Source organism: Bactrocera tryoni, chromosome 5 (genome assembly GCF_016617805.1).
Source record: "Bactrocera tryoni isolate S06 chromosome 5, CSIRO_BtryS06_freeze2, whole genome shotgun sequence".
NCBI lineage: Eukaryota > Metazoa > Arthropoda > Insecta > Diptera > Tephritidae > Bactrocera > Bactrocera tryoni.
In genome coordinates this window covers 13348766-13365723 of record NC_052503.1, presented here as the reverse complement: position 1 = coordinate 13365723, position 16958 = coordinate 13348766, and positions in this window count along the sequence as shown.

Genomic DNA, 16958 nt, shown 5'->3' with positions numbered 1-16958 from the left:
TACGGCTAATGCATTCATCTCCTCTCACTTCCCTTCTCTACAGTTCTCTCCATTAGCGCAACATCAATAATTTCTTACCCCGAGAAACATTTCATCATTTCTTAACATTCGATGCCGGGCAAATCGACAATGATTGGCCAAGACCGAAAATTCCAATACACACAAAAGGAGTGGTGTTAGAATGTGATTTCTCCAAGGATGTCGTGTACTCAATACGTTTCGCACACATACATTTGTATGTAAACATTTGTGCACCCAAAAGCACGCACATATCGAGCATCGGCAGCAACAAGAAAGCGAACAGCAAAACTTGGCAACAGAAACAACTTTGGTTGCGGATACACACACACACACACACACACACACATCTACTATACTATTTATATTTATCTGTGTAAGTTGCGCACATGCTCCCTACATTCGTCCGCTTTATTAGCAAACAGCCAGCCAGTGAACTCAATGCTTGTAGGGTTGGTTTACATGGGTGGCGGTGGGGGGCAAGTAGTCAACATTACTCACAAAAGCAATTGAAAAGTGACGATGACATCGACCAAGACTCAAGTTGCTGATAGATGATGTACATACATTATATATAGTACATATCTATGTTTGTGGTAAACATGCAACAACAAATTATTTTTGTAATAAGTGAATAGTAATTTTTTTTGTTGACCCAACGCGCTTGTGTTATATTCGAATTCACCCACTTCTGACTTTCGCTGGCGATAACAGTCTCGCTTGCCAGTAGTGTTACAGCCGCTATTACAGTGCCTACATCTTTAACAGTGGCGTTAACAGTGATTGAATAGCTTCATTAGCTGAGTGTTTGGAGGCTCTGAACTCAGTTCGGTTGCAAATTTGAAATGGAAAGGATGTGTTAATGCTACGGACGGAAGAAAACTCGTGTAATTTAGGTAACAAAATGGGATCCTGAAGATATTTCATATGACTTACTTTTTGTAAGAAACAATTTTTGTTATTTATTATACCCTGAACAGGATATAAAATATTAAGTTTGCCACGAAGTTTGTAACACCCAGAAGGAAGCGTCGGAGACCCTATAAAGTAAATACATAAATGATCAGTATGTTGAGCTGAGTCGATTGAGGCATGTCTGTCTGTCTGTTCGTCTGTCCGTCTGTATATATACGAACTAGTCCCTCAGTTTTTAAGATATCGTTTTGAAATTTTGCAAACGTCATTTTCTCTTCAAGAAGCTGCCCATTTGTCGGAACTGCCGATATCGGATCACTATAACGTATAGCTGCCATACAAACTGAACAATCGGAATCAAGTTCTTGTATGGAAAACTTTCACATTTGAAAATGTATATTCACAAAAGTTGGCACAGGTTATTTTCTATGGCAACAATGTAATATCCGAAGAAATTGTTCAGATCGGTTAACTATAAGATACATCTGTCATACAAACTGAATGATCGGAATCAAATGCTTGCATGGGAAACTTATTCATTTGACGATATATCTTCACAAAATGACATGGTATGAGTTACTGTTTATAGAAATAATGTAAATAAAATAATTATTCAGATCGGCTCACTATAGCATATAGCTGGCACGGCATGCACGCCAATAAGGCAGTGACCTGTTAGGATCCCCACAACTTGGAAGAGGTTTGCTGAGAAAAAAGAGGAACATTAACTTTCATTATAAGTAGGTGAACTCTCGCCTATATTTTAACTTTTGAACTGATACATATGAACAACCACTTTATCATCGTTCGAATCATCTTTTAACCCTTAGTAGTCTGGAATAACACTGGTATATGATAGAGATGCGTGGCTCTTACCCACATCCACAATCATTTGTCATAAACAGGAACAGTTAAAAAATACCTTGTTTTGAAATTCGGATCATAAGCCGGTTGTATAAGAGCCGTCCAACTAAGCTCCCGAAGCTTATGGCGGACCAATGTCGATGTATGTGACCTGGTGTTGTTATGATGAAAAACAATTTCTCTCCTATTAGCCAAAATTAGAAGCTTCTGAGCGTTTACTTCTTTCAGACGGTCCAATTGTTCAGAACACCAGGTCCGAGTTACGATTTTGGCTAAAGTGGATCCGCTTATCTGAGTCACTTATTATTCCCGTCCGGCTATATGGTGCAGAGGCATGGACGATGACAACATCTGATGAGTCGGCTTTACGAGTTTTTGAGAGAAAGGTTCTTTGGAAGATTTATGCTATTTTGCACATTGGCAACGGCAAATATTGCATTCGATGGAACGAGGAGTTGTAAAAGTTATACGACGACATTGGCATAGTTCAGCGAATTAAGAGACAGCGGTTACGCTGGCTAGGCCATGTTGTCTGAATGGATGAAATCGCTCAAGCTCTGAAAGTATGCGACGCAGTACCCGTCGTGGGAAGCAGAGGAAGAGGAATACCTCCATTTTAGTAGAAATCGCTTGGGTCCCAAGATATTGGGTTTAAAAATGGGCGGTGTCGCCCAGGCCCATCGTCCAGTTTTTACCCCGGTTCCTATTATACTCTCTCATGCCACCTCTGGTGTATAATTTTATGCCTCTGGCGTATTTAGTTACTTGTCTGTCGCAGTTTTAGTACCGTTATATGGGGAGTTCCGATTTCATCCATTTTTGCATGTCAATAGGGCTGCTAAAGGGATTTGGCGTCAGCTTGCATGAATGGGCAGAAGGACGGACTGACAGACAGACAGACAGTCACCCGGATTTCAACTCGTCTCGTTATTCTGATCATTTATACACGTATACATTAGGGTGATTCAAAAAAAAATTTTTTTTTTTTTTCAATTGGTACTCGCAAAAATAGGTTCCTAGACACCTCTAAGAAAGCCTCTCCAAATATGAGTTTTTAATTGTAACGGGAAGGTCCTCCGCCTAACGGTTTTCTATTTTTTCTTATTATCAGATAGAAAAATTTATTTCTCGCTTCCAAATACTTGAAAAAATATTTTGTTAATTAGGTTTTGTAGGAAATTGAATGCTCTAAAATATGGTCTCTTATGATTTTTTCGTAAACCCAACCGTTTAAAAGATATTAACGGTTGAAATTTGACTATTTTTGGAAAAATTCTTTTTTTCTTATTAATTTTATAACTCAATGAAAAAAAATTATTATGAATAGATTTTTGGAGAGGCTTTCTTAGAGGTGTCTAGGAACCCATTTTTCAGGGTACCAAACGAAAAAAAAAAAAAGTTTTTTTTGAATCACCCTAATATGCATTGATGTTTGACGATGAATATCTCGTAAACGCTTAACTTAATCGAAATATCGTAGCAGACCATTTTTATAGAGCAGTAAATTTCCTACAAAACTATGTGTATCATCATTCATAATAATTTTTTTTCATTGAGTTATAAAATTAATAAGAAAAAAAGAATTTTTCCAAAAATAGTCAAATTTCAACCGTTAATATCTTTTAAACGGTTGGGTTTACGAAAAATCATAAGAGACCATATTTTAGAGCATTCAATTTCCTACAAAACCTAATTAACAAAATATTTTTTCAAGTAGTTGGAAGCGAGATATAAATTTTTCTATCTGATAATAAGAAAAAATAGAAAACCGTTAGGCGGAGGACCTTCCCGTTACAATTAAAAACTCATATTTGGAGAGGCTTTCTTAGAGGTGTCTAGGAACCTATTTTTGCGAGTACCAATTGAAAAAAACAAAAAAAATTTTTTTGAATCACCCTAGTATACATATATAACTCTATATCTATCTCGATTACTATTAGATGATACATACAACCGTTAGGTGAACAAAACTTTTATAGTCTCTAGCGACATGTTGTAAAAGTATAAAAATCTAACCGAAAATAATTTAAAATTTCTCCAAAATCCAAAGAATGTCAACTGGCTTAAATTCACAAAAATATCACCAACATCCTCCAACGCCTTTCCATTACATTATGCTTGTTAACACTCACCCGGCAATCCAATCGTTTCCATCTAACCCAGGAAAGCATCCTTTTGTGCTAAGCCAATCATTTGACATTTTCGCACAGTACATTTCGCTGTTGAATTACAGGCTAATTTTCTGCTATTAATATTTAATTTTACCGAAACATTTGGGAGTTTGACAAGAACCGCACATAAACATATTACAACATACACACAACTATTTAATGTCTCCATTTAGTGACGCATAACACATCCTTGACAACAATCGTAACCAATTTTACCACAACAACAGCAACAACAATGGATAATAAGAGTCAAAAGTCCATTTCATGTGGTCTTTCATGCAAAATTGCACGAATCTAAAAGCATCTGTTGAATTTCCGACGCCTCAGCCCTAAAAAGCAAAGTAGCATCCTTGCGATTATCCTTAAATAAGAATAGTGGCAGTGGAAAAAACCCTGTTGTTGGTATTTGTTATTGTGGTGCGCTCATTTGAAACAGACACAATATGCATAAGTGTGCTGCTTTCAATTGGAGCAAAAGTAAAGAAACCATTTCATATTCTTCTTCTACTTCTTTATGCCCGTTATTTGCCTTTGTATCCTTTCTTTGCTTTGTGCTAACCCTTTTTGCGTTTGCACAAAAGTACATTTGGCTCGGTTATGCCACAAAACATGTCATTTCACAGAGATAAACATTAAACAACAACAGCAACAGCAATGTGATGTCGGTTTATTTGTTGCTTTTTGGCCTTTGGTCATCTTCATTGATGGGCCATCAGATGGCGTATAAAGAAAAGGGGTTGGGTGATAAAGATATTGTATATATATTTGTCAAAGGATATGAAAATCAGTTCGTAGAATCTCGTGAGCTCGAAAAGTTGGTTGGTAGGGGTTGGGGGGTTGTAGACTCAACTTGCAGCTTGGGGCAAAGTCGTTGCTGTTGTCTATGGGCTACTAATTTTGCCACAAATAGTAAGCCACACTTCAGGCGAACGTTAGCCTGTTCAATATATACCCCATACAACATTTTTTATATACCCTGTTACTATTTTCAATCCCTTTGGTTATTATAAAGTAGATCTAGGTACTGAAATGCTTAAAAAACGTTGTTAACAGCTACAATCGGAGACGACATGACAACTTTGTTCAACGGGACCGACGTGCCATTGAGCTATTTGCTCCGAAAATTGAAAAATGCTGTTGGGAATCACCCCCACATATGAACTGTTTCTAGTAAAACTGATTTACGCGACATTTTATCCATTATCTATCATCTATTACCTATTATTTATTGTATGTTATCTTCGCCCCTTTGTCGAATAACTCCAAACACCTATGCTTGAAGCCCCTAAGTTTCCTATATCTCAGATTTTTCTCAGATTTTTGAAATCATTCCTCTTGTCATCAATCTAAATTGTTTTCAATTTTATAACCTTCCCCACATTATCTATTATTTTTTGGTGTCATTCCTTTTGGTATTGTAATCATGTTTCCCCTCCTGAGCCTTCTCTTCCTACAACAAAGCATCAGCACTGAAACTTTAATGACACGCAACAAATGGTTCAAAATCTTCTCTAAACATTTTACTGCCGTTTGTTTTTTGTTGTTGTGGTTGTTATTGTTTTTCTCGGTGGCATTGTGGTGTTTAAATTCATGATTGTTTTGTATTTAGTTTTTGTTCTACCCATCATCGTGGCTGGCTGTGGCCGAAGTTGCATGTCGTCTAAGTTTTTTGCTGTTTGCCGCGCGCGGGAAATTCGAAACTCCGACTCACTTTGTGGTTTTTTCGGTTGACAATGGTGTTGTGGCATGGAGACATAGCTGTAGTTGTAGCAATGAATATATTCGAATTTTTCAACTTCCTTTGCTGTTGATTTGAATGTTTTCATTCCGAACGGAATTCACTTCCGTGGCGAAAATGTAAATTTTTAAAGTTTCACGTCAGTTGGTGGCACGATGACATCTCGGTGACGTCTTACAAAATGTCAAAGGTGAATTCGAAATAATGTTTTGCGGGTTTTTGGTTAAAAATCGTATTATTAGTAAATAGCATTCAAATGTTTTATAAAATAAAAGAGCGTATAGTTGTAATAAGGGATGACAATATCTGATAAGTTAGGATTACGAGTTTTCAGTCGATGATCTGTTGGAGATATACGATCACATTGACATAGTTCAGCGAGTTCAATACTGGCTAGGTTATGTCATCCGAATGGAAGAAAACACTCCAGCTCTCAGAGTATTTGACGCCGTACCCGCCGGGGGAAGCAAGACCAGCTGGAAAAGGACTTGACGACACTTAGAATCTCCAATTGCTGCCAAACAGTGAAAAGGAAGAACGACTGGCGCGCTGTTGTAAATTCGGCCATAACCGCGTAAGCGTTGTCTTCTCCAATAAAGAAGAAGATTTTTGTAAATAAAGTGGCACCAAAAGTCGCCCATATATATTTATCACTGTACTGTAGAACAGGTAAGAATTGTTAAACCTGAAATTATTTAATAAAGCTTTGTTGGTGAAAGAGTTTTAAAAATTGCTGACGAGTTACTGCTTGGTTCCTTTCTTTACTAAACTTGAGATGGTCATTTATTGAAGAGATCGTTCGAGTGTCAGAGTATCCAGGGACCAAGCTTAAGTCATTACGAAGAGAGAGAGAGTAAAAAGATAAGATAAACTGTGAAACCTCTGCTCAGCTTACATAGCTAAGCTATCGACAAATTGTGAGGATAATGGGGAAGAGAGAGAGAGAGTTGCCACGAACTTAATATTACTAATGAAAGTCGTCATGAATAATAATGATAATGATAGCACAAAAAGCGAAATCTACTATGTGCTGATCATTTACGGAAAAATACTTAATTTGGACCTGTTCTATCTACAATTGCACTGACTGAAGGAAGATATCAACTAGAAGCGGTAAGCTTTAGCCAATAAGTGGGGAATTGTGTTTCATTCGGGCAACGTCAGGCCGCACACATAGAAAGTGACTCAATAGAAGTTCCGGGAGTTTGGTTAAATGTTCTTATGCATCCGTCCTATAGTTCGAACCTGGCATCAAATGATTACAACATATTCCAATTAATGGCGAAAAACTTGGCTTGTGAAAACAACGTTTTAAGAAAATCGTCTGTCCCATATTTTTGCAATTTTTTTACTAAATCTTATGTTAAGATGGAATTTGGAGTAAGTTGTTGTAGTCAGATGTACATTTCTTAAAAAGCTGGAGGCCTATAGAATGGCGATATATACGAAAATATGAAGATTTTTTGAATAATTCTTGGTAATTTACGCAACCAACGCATGGGAAGAAGTTAGATGACCAGTTGATAATAATGATTCTTCTTGATACGAGCTGGAAGCTCTGACAGTGATGTAATATCCAGGACATTGGCAGAGCTTTGGATATAGTGAAAGTCATGCAAGGGACAGCCATTGGTTGGAAAATAGAAAGAGTGACGCTTTTCAATTTGGAGTACTGAGTATGATGAGATATTGTCTTGTCTCTAAAATGCAATATTCGGCCCAAATATTTCCCCAATATATTCAGCATTGGCCTTAATGTGTCATATCGAAAAATTTGTAGGTTATAACCAAGAAATCAACAGTGTGTGTTCAAAGGCTTTTTTGGACAGGGGGTACAAAGTAACATAAACATTACAATGCTAATGAGACCAACGTGAAAGAATGTGTCGGTGTGGCATACTAATAAGACACATTTCCCACATAACAGTACTAATGAAAACATTCAAAGCTGGGAAAACGTCAAACATATGTATAATGAGAATCTACAATAAATATTTAAATTACGAGTATATGTACATATGCGTATTTCATAGAAATCTAAGCGCCAAAGGCAAGGGCACTGGATATCACAAACAAAGGCACACGTCGTTTTCAAATAGAACTGTATGCTTTGTTGTAGCATCCCCATTGTTTTTGTTATACATGGTTGTATTAGTTTTCAGAATTTCCCTCTCTTATTTTGGCATGTGTACAATCAATGTTTTAAAAAATAGTTAGTTAGTGGACTTTTGATATAGTATTGTGCAAAACAAATGGAACTCACATCACGAGCTTCAATTTCAGGCATCAAATAGTAGTTATTATGTCGCGATAACGGTTGCCATTGACGGTTACGTTTTTACCGGCATCATTTTTGAAGAAATTTTGACCGATGATTCCGATGGCCCACAAACCACACCAAACCGTTGTTTTTTCTAGATGGGAATTTTGTTTGCTTACATACCCATTGAGCCAGAAATTGGCCCCATCGCTGAACAAAATTTGGTTCGAAAACGTCGAATCTTCTTGGAACTTTTCAAGAGCCCATAGAGCGATTCGATGTCGCTGAGGAAGGTCGAGTGGCTTCAGTTCTTGCACAAGCTGTATTTTTTACGCTTTCAATTCAAGGTCTTGACGTAAACTGTGTCAAACTATTCCATACGTCAGTCCGAGTTGTTTCGAACGGCGCCGAAACACTCTCAGCTACGGCTACGGCTGCTACATTTTTTTCACTGCGTGCTGAACGTGGTCTATTCAGTCGAATATTATACAATGACAAATGCTGGGTCTCAAGATGTACAAGGTGCATTCCAAAGTAAACAGGACTTTTTGAATCCCTGGTGGCGCCATCTATATCCCGACGGGTGCGTTAGAATCTGCTATCTTTATCAATTGTCCAGTGAGACATGACATGAAATTTCATGAATTGGAAGTGAAGTTTGCGTTTTAAGTGTCAGTATGTTTGTGTAATTGGTGCGAAAATGAGCTTCGAACGAAGAGCCAACATTAAATTTTGTTTTAAAATTAGTAAAACTTTTACCGAAACGTTTCAATTGATGAAACAAGTTTATGGCGATGATTGCCTATCCCGTAGCAGGGTGCACGAGTGGTTTCAACGTTTTCAGAGTGGTCGTAAGGACAGAAATGATGATCAACATGTGAGCCAATCAAAATCCGTGATCACCGGAAATTCCATCGAAACTGTGCGTGAGTTCATGAAAAATCAGCTGAAATCATCATTGAAATTCATGGAAATGGAATTGAACATCTCCAAAACATCGATTTATCGCATTTTGACCGAACATTTGGGCTTACGACAGGTATGTGCGCGGTTTGTTCCGCACAAACTGACTGACGACCAAAAATTGCTCAGGATCCAACATTCGAAGGACGCTTGTGACCAAAAATCACATTTGAACCATTAACCACTCCTCGTATTCACTTGATATGGCACCGTGCGACTTCTTCCTTTTCGGAAAAATGCATTGGCCCATGAAAAGAAAGCGTTATGCAGACGTAGAGGCCATTCAAAAGGCTTGCACCGGCATACTGGCGGCCATACCGGCCAACGAGCTAAAACACTCGTTCGACATGCTTTTGGACCGCACAAAAAGCTGTATTTAAGCAGAAGGAGACTACTTTGAATAAAATAATTATTTTTTACTGAAAAAAACATTTGTTCTGTAGGTCCTGTTTACTTTGGAAACCGCCTTGTATGATGGTGCTATTGAAAAAAGTACCTCTACTTGAATCACACGAATGTTTTATATATTCTAGTCCTTGAAACTGTGGCGAGTTATTTTTTATTTAGACAATTATCGAGGGAATTCTAGATAGTAATACTGTATCTCTACTTTGTCTAACAGTATATATTAAATAGTACTGCATAGTCTCTAATTCCATATAGGGAGGGGTAAAAAACCAACTTGATTGAGCCTTTGCCACGTTAGCTCGCAAATATAAGTATGTCTGTACTGAAGTTACTCGCGTTTCACAGTGCAACCCTGCAGCGCTGCTTTTTTCTTTGTAGTCGTATGCTAACACAACTCAACACATTTTGAAATAGCTGCAACAACAACTATGAAATCGATTTACCAACCGCATAACGTGATGCCTAACGAACAATATGAACATTTATATAACTGTGACAAATGCAAAATCAACACCAACAACACAAATCGGAAAGGTGTAGACATTGCAATAGGCAAAACAATTCGCAGAGTAAAAACAAAAAGAAAGCAGTACAAATCCTATTTCATGTAATAGAAAAACCTTTGCGAATGTATACTGTTGCGAACGGGAAGGAGGTAAAAAAGAAACCGTTATAAATACAAAATTCAAAATAAAGAGAAAAAATATCGAAGGAAAAATAGTTTGCGGTTAACCGTTAGTAGGTTGTTGTATTTTGTGTTGCACTGGATAGTATTTGTTTGAGTGAGAGAACACTGTTACAAGCGCCACGAGAGACAAGGTCTAGATTAGACTTCTCGCGATCCTTGAAAAGTTCTTAGAATTAGTCTTTATTACGTTTCTTATATCTGTAGGTTTTTTAAGCCACTTTGAAATGTAAATTCTTAGTTTTTTCCACCACCATTAGCCAATATGGAATATGGATCTTGTCGGAGAAAGGAAAGTTTAAAGCGCCTATAACCTCGTTTAAACATTCAGAATTTGGTTTTTGGGGTTTGTTTAAAAACAAAGCTGGTACTACAGATAACCATATTTGGGGCACCGGCGAAGTCGATGAGCCTCGACTCATTTGGGAATGTTTCGTCGTGGAGGCTGATTTACCGACCAAATATATGTACCTTCTTTGCCAATCCTGGCGTTAAAGTCGCCAAGCATGATTTTGACATTGTGGTGAGGGCAGCTCTCATAGGGGTGCTCCAAGATTCCATCTTTGGTCACGTAATGCTTCTCTTCCGTTGAAGAACTTCGCTTTGATGCGGGTTGTGGCTAGACGTTCATCCACCGGGGTGAATGTCAGTGCTCAGAAACGGCTACATAACCAGCTGGGCAACGGCACCTTCCCAATTAAGGGACCGGACATTCCAGGTGCATATTCTTATATTTATAATTAATGCGTTTGCCATGTTGGTCATCAAAAGGGGGTCTCTTATCCTAAGCTATTTTTGACTGTTCATTGGGGGTGTTTTTTACGTGGCGGGTCTCAAATCCAGCGCACAACTCTGTGCGGGGGATGTTTCGCCTTCTCACTTTATCTCGCTTTGAAACGGATGTTCTTAGGCTACCCAGAGTATACTTACTCTAAGACCGGAAGTCGTGAGCTGCTTGATTCATATGTAAAAGAATCGTTTCTGGCCACTCCCAAGTGAAAGAAGATCAGAGAACTTTACTTACTTGCGTGAACTTCTATCATGGTTCCATCCTCCGCAAACCATTCCATCTCTATTCTCATAAGAGAAAATTTGAAAGGCTTATCTTTCTATGATCCACATTCATTCCCCTAAAGACTTTCACCAGGCCGATTGTCCGAAGTCCGTTGACTTAATTCTTTTTCAAGCTTTAATATGATAATATTTTTGAAGTGATTACTGTAAACTTGAAGTGCATTTCTAGCGTTGCATCATTCCGCAAACTGACCAACCGTTGGACACGTAAATAAAAAGTACAATGGTAAAGCAAAAGAAGCTCGCTAACAGTTTTGTGTAACACAAAAACCGTTACAACAGAAATTTGCAAATGTCGCCGCTGTCTCCGCTGGCGCCGTCACCGTTGCATATACAGGAAGCTGTTTGCATAAAATGGCCATAAAAGGGATATCGGCCTTACACGCGGTTGTCTGATATGTCCACACACACACATATTATATAACAGTTGTGAGTGCTATCCTCCGCGTATGAGTTACATAGTCGCGCAATTGAACGGTTGGCGGAACGTCATTCTGTGCAAATTTGCTTACACGCTATGGATGTCCTTCCGCAACAAATGTTTGTTGTTTTCGGTGCAAAGTAGTAGAGTAAAACCAACAGGATTACTAAATAGAGAATGGTCATGTGACTAGTGTGGCACTGGTCTCTTTTGTATGTTTGGATTGACAATAAAATTTTAGAGTTCCAAAATTTTCTACTTCTAAGATACTTGTATGTCGTTCGGCAGCAACTGTTCTGAAGAAATTTTAAGCAGTACTATCAATCTTCTAAAGAGTTTCAGAGATAACTTGAGAGCGTAGTCTTTTTTTTTTAAATTAGGGAAAGGAATATCCTTCAAAACAGCGACCACCACAGTTGGAAAATTAAAAGCTTGGATTGACATGGTAAACTCATAGATCGTCATTATATTCCGTTAAAAAAAGAAGCGCCCTAGACAGTACTACGACAATTATTAAATATTAATAACCTTGCCTTTGTTATGTGAACCTTGCTGTAAGGTTATAAAATTTGAGACCATTTCCGCGGTGATCACTTTTATGGGAGTTAAGATCATGTCAATAATACAACTTGAGGTCCCTCATTGCATATCGAAGAGCTATTACAGACGAACAGCCGAACTTTTTCTTCTTTATTGGCGTAGACACCGCTTTCACGGTTATAGCCGAGTTTACAACAGCGCACCGTCGTTCTTCATTTTCACTGTTTGGCGCCAATTGGAGTTTCCAAGTGTAGCTAGATCCTTTTTCACCTGGTCTTTTCAACGGAGTGGAGGTCTTCATCTTCTTCTGCTTCCCCCGGCATCGAATACTCTCAGAGCTGAAGTGTTTTCATCCATTCGGACGACATGACCTAGCGAGCGCAGCCATGTCACTGAACCATACCAATGTCGTCGTATATCTCGTACAGCTCATCGTTCTATCGACTGCGGTATTCGCCGTTGTCAATGCCCTAAGAACTATAAATCTTTCTCTCGTAAACTTGCAATGCCGACTTATCAGATGTTGTCATCGTCCTTGTCTCTGATTCATATGACAGAAGGGGGATGATGAGTGACTTGTAGAATTTGGTCTTTGTTCGTCGAGAGAAGATTTAACTTCTCAATTGCCTACTCAGTCCGAAGTAGCACCTGTTGAAAAGAGTTATTCTGCGTTGGGTTTCGAGGCTGACGTTGTTGTTGGTGTTGATGCTGGTTCCAAGATAGACAAAGTTATCTACGACTTCGAAGTTCTGACTTTCAACAGTGACAGGAGATATTTCGTCTTGCTTTCGTTCATTGCCAGACTCATTTGCTTTGCTTCTTTGTGTAACCTGAAGGAAGCAGAACTAACTGCGCGGAAAGGAAAAGGACACAACAACCTCGGATGAGAGGTGAAGACCACTTACCACGGCAATTATTACCGTTATTGGCAGCAACTGGGAACTGTTTCAGAATTTAACGGCATTTTGTTGGGCCGTTACTTTGTGTTCTCTTAATTTTCGCAATAAAAAACAAATAAGCAGAGATGGCTTTCTAACGGTTTAGAAAAAAATTGGAAATTTATGAATACGCAGTGTTGCAATGAGTGCTTACATAAACACAGTTCCATGAGTATTAGCATTCACATTTACTATGTTTTATGTATGTATGTGTGAATGCAAGTGCCGGTATATATGGCTTTTTGCAGACTGTTGATGTCAGCAGAATTGCCGTATGAATTAATAAATTTCGAAATTGGTGCGAGTGAAATCGGGTACACATATATCTATGTACATGTATGTATGTATGTCCGTAAATGTGTTTACGTATTTGTTTACGCATTTCACTGCTTGAATTTTCGCGTCGGTTTGCGTTGTCGCAAAAATTGAATTAAAACTCGATATACAATTATATACAACATAAACATATACATATGTATAAACAAACATAAATATTATAGAAAAATACGGTTACTAATATTTTGATTGAATTGGTTTAATTTTCTTTGCTTAAATAACTGTTATTCATTTTTCATTTTAAATTCGATTAATTTGTGGCAAGTGAAATTAAAGTCCTTAATTGACAACGAATGCAATTTTAACTTTTCCTTTCATTGTATTTTCGTTTTAGACAATCTGGCTACTGTTTACAAGAACAAAGTCACGTTGTTTAGGTGGAAATATGGTGCGAATAATTTAAAAATTTTATTAGGTTAGGTTATACTGGCCGACTATCACGCCATACATAGATCATAGATCATATGATCCTTAATAATGCCAGATGGAGGTTCAGTTTAGTTCGAGATGAAGTATTTGTCATATAGGACGTCAACGCCTTAGATACTTAAGAAGTTCCAGTGTCTCTATCAAGTCAACTTCTTTGCGCTTACCGCATTTATCGTCAACACATATGTATGTATGTGTGACCGTCCGGCTCTCATGTGATGCAAGTTGGTTGTGTTCTGTTAAAAGACCAACAGCCGTCCGCAGTCCCTTCGAGACCGTGTGAGTAAGAAGCAAGTGACTTTTCCGAAGAAGCTTATTGACCTTGGCGATCTAGGTCTGATATTTAAGGCATTCCATCTCGCCCTGATCCGTCTGTTAGCCCTTTTGGAAACTTCGTTGTATACCGTTTTTGTTGGCTTTCGTAGTTTTTGAACTTGTTCGTTGGCAGACGGATAACACTTTTGGCAAACACATTAGCAGTTTCGTTTCCCAAAACTCCCTTGTGACCTGAAATCCAGTATATGTATGTATGTATATGCGGGCGATTTCGGCCGCCGCTACGTTTTCTGTTCCCTACTTCTATGGATATTCTCTGACGTAATGCGAAGTGCGATTGTTGGCTTAATTGCTGTCTGTCTATCGACGCATATATTTATCCTTTTTATGTTTTTCCTGCGTTGTTGGCTATCTCGGCCGCTTTCCTAGCTACAAAGACTTCGGCGTGGAAGATACTGTAGTAATCTCGAAGCCAGAAGGGTCGCCTCGGATTCAGCTCCGCGCAATAGATTCCGGCGCCCACTTCAATAGCCATTTTGGATTCATCTGTATAGATGTTCCCAGTTCCGCTGATGTGTCGCAGGCTTCTGCGCCATCCATCCTCATTTAGTGTGATTTTGAACCGTTCCATCGGTTTTTTTTATGGAATTTTGTTCATAGCGATCTACCACACCAGAGAACCATAATGGTTCTAGAATAGCGATGCATGAGGCCAGGTGATTCGCCCCAAGGAGACCCTGGTATTTTCTTACATGCATATAAGGTTCCAATGTCCTTTTTCCTTCGCTCCTTCACATTGACGGAAGTACGACAACCTTAGTCCAGATAGCATATTTTCCAAGGCTGTACATGGTTCCTGAATTAAAGCCGCATTGGAACCGGTCCTGTCTACATTGAGGAGGAGTTCGGCAGAAGCCACTTTGCTTTTATCTATATTTATTTGATTTGTTCAGCCTTCTTTACGGGTTCGGTTTGCGGTTGAAGCTCCGGCTCTCCTCTAGCTGCTGAGAGGACCTTTAATATGGCTTTTCGGATCTCTCCTAGATCTCTTCCCACGTCTCGCTCTTCTAGCGTGTCAGGATTTTGTTTAAGAGCGCAAGTGAGAATAGTGTTTCTGGAACGGGTACTATTACAGAGATATTGGACTTTACTTTGATCGTTTCTTTAAGACGTAAGAAGAACTAGACCTTTAAGACCGGTATTTTCATGGGTCTTGGATTTTAGGTTCTTTTTGTAGAGAGTATACGCTGTCGAAGATTGCTGTGCATTTGCTCTAATAGTTCCCCTTGTATTAAATAATTCCTATTGGATGAGAGAAATGATACCATCTGGTAGAAAGGTTATTGTTTTCAAAAAAGTTCACCAAGTTAAAGAGCGGTCAAGTTCAGTTTGATAAGGTATTTTAATTTTTCGGACATTACAAAACTGCTCTTTAAGCAATAACATTACCAATAGTTTATTTTTGTTAAATATCGCAAAAGCCCGGTCATATTTCCCCACTTATCAATACTTGTACCTTCTGCAATATAGAGAATACGTCCTGTGACTTATAAGTCATATCAGTAGGGAATATAAGCGAGAGTGCATTGTACATTCAATATGCCATATGGTTTTATACAACTGAGCCCTTTTACTATTAAATGACTTCCTGACTTTCTGCCGGCACTTTAGTGCTTCAGGCCAGCCAATCGACCAGGGAGCGAGCACTTCCAGGCGGTTACTTCACATTCTCCACTACCATTATGCTTTCTGTATGTCGTCCTTTGGCATTCGTTTTACTTAAACGACTGACAGCGACTTCTTTGTGCTTAATCCGTTAAATCGTCTGCAATGAATTACTAGCAATAAGGCGGTCAGTCAAGTAGTCGGTGTTGCACTTATACATATGTACATATGCACATATGTATGTATATACCTTCATAAGGGTAAGTGTCAAAGCTTCTGTGTGGTAGACAAGTGTATGTATGAGGGTTTAAGAATTATTATTTTCTCCCGCTGGGGTCTAGTGAAGTATGAAATAATGCACTCATCGCTTATACGCCCCGCACCCACCTCAGTGTCAATGGAACACTGTCACTGTCATGGTCACTAATCAGCCGGTTCAGTAAGCCCTGCCGTCGCAAAGTATACAGACAACTAATAATAATTACTTCATTCTGTCTGTATAGAATATCCTGTGCACTTTTCTTTGCCCTTATTTATGTGCCTCATTTTCGTAAATAAATATTATCTACTTCACTTCACAGGTCACTGGAATGGTCGGCTGTGTAATCATCCGTATTAATATGCGTCATAATGTCATATCTATGATGTAGTATTTACGGTTATGTTATGGAGTTGTGTTACCTAAGGCAAGGCGCTTAGCACGTATGGTGACATCAATCAGTGTTGCCAACGACATGTTTCATTTCATTTTCATAATATGTATTATCTGCTCTATTTTGCCATTTATTTACCTATAGTGCGGTATATATGTATGTATGCATATGTATAAATAACTGTTAGCCTTACTAGTAATACTTCAGTGTTGAAGAATGTGGTAATTAATATTTTTGTAAGGTTATACGGCTGTACGGAAGTATGCAATTCGCTGAATGTCCTTCTTAATTAGCTATACTACGAGACGAGAAAGAAGCCTCGCAAAGGTTTACAGTAATTAAATGTTACATTTCAAGTACTTGAAAGACAGTAAGTTAGACCTTAAATCAAGACTTTTGAGAAAATTTTAGTTCAAAAATGGCAAAAGTGCCAACAAAACACTCCAATTTATTTTTAGATTTGCTAACGTTCGAGTTGAATTCTAGCTTTTGAGCTTTTGGTGTACCCAGATATTGTCTCATACATTACCAAGTAGTTATGAGATCCCGAGATGGTGTACTTCCGCAAAATATGCTTACTTGGAACTATTCTTAGTATATTTAC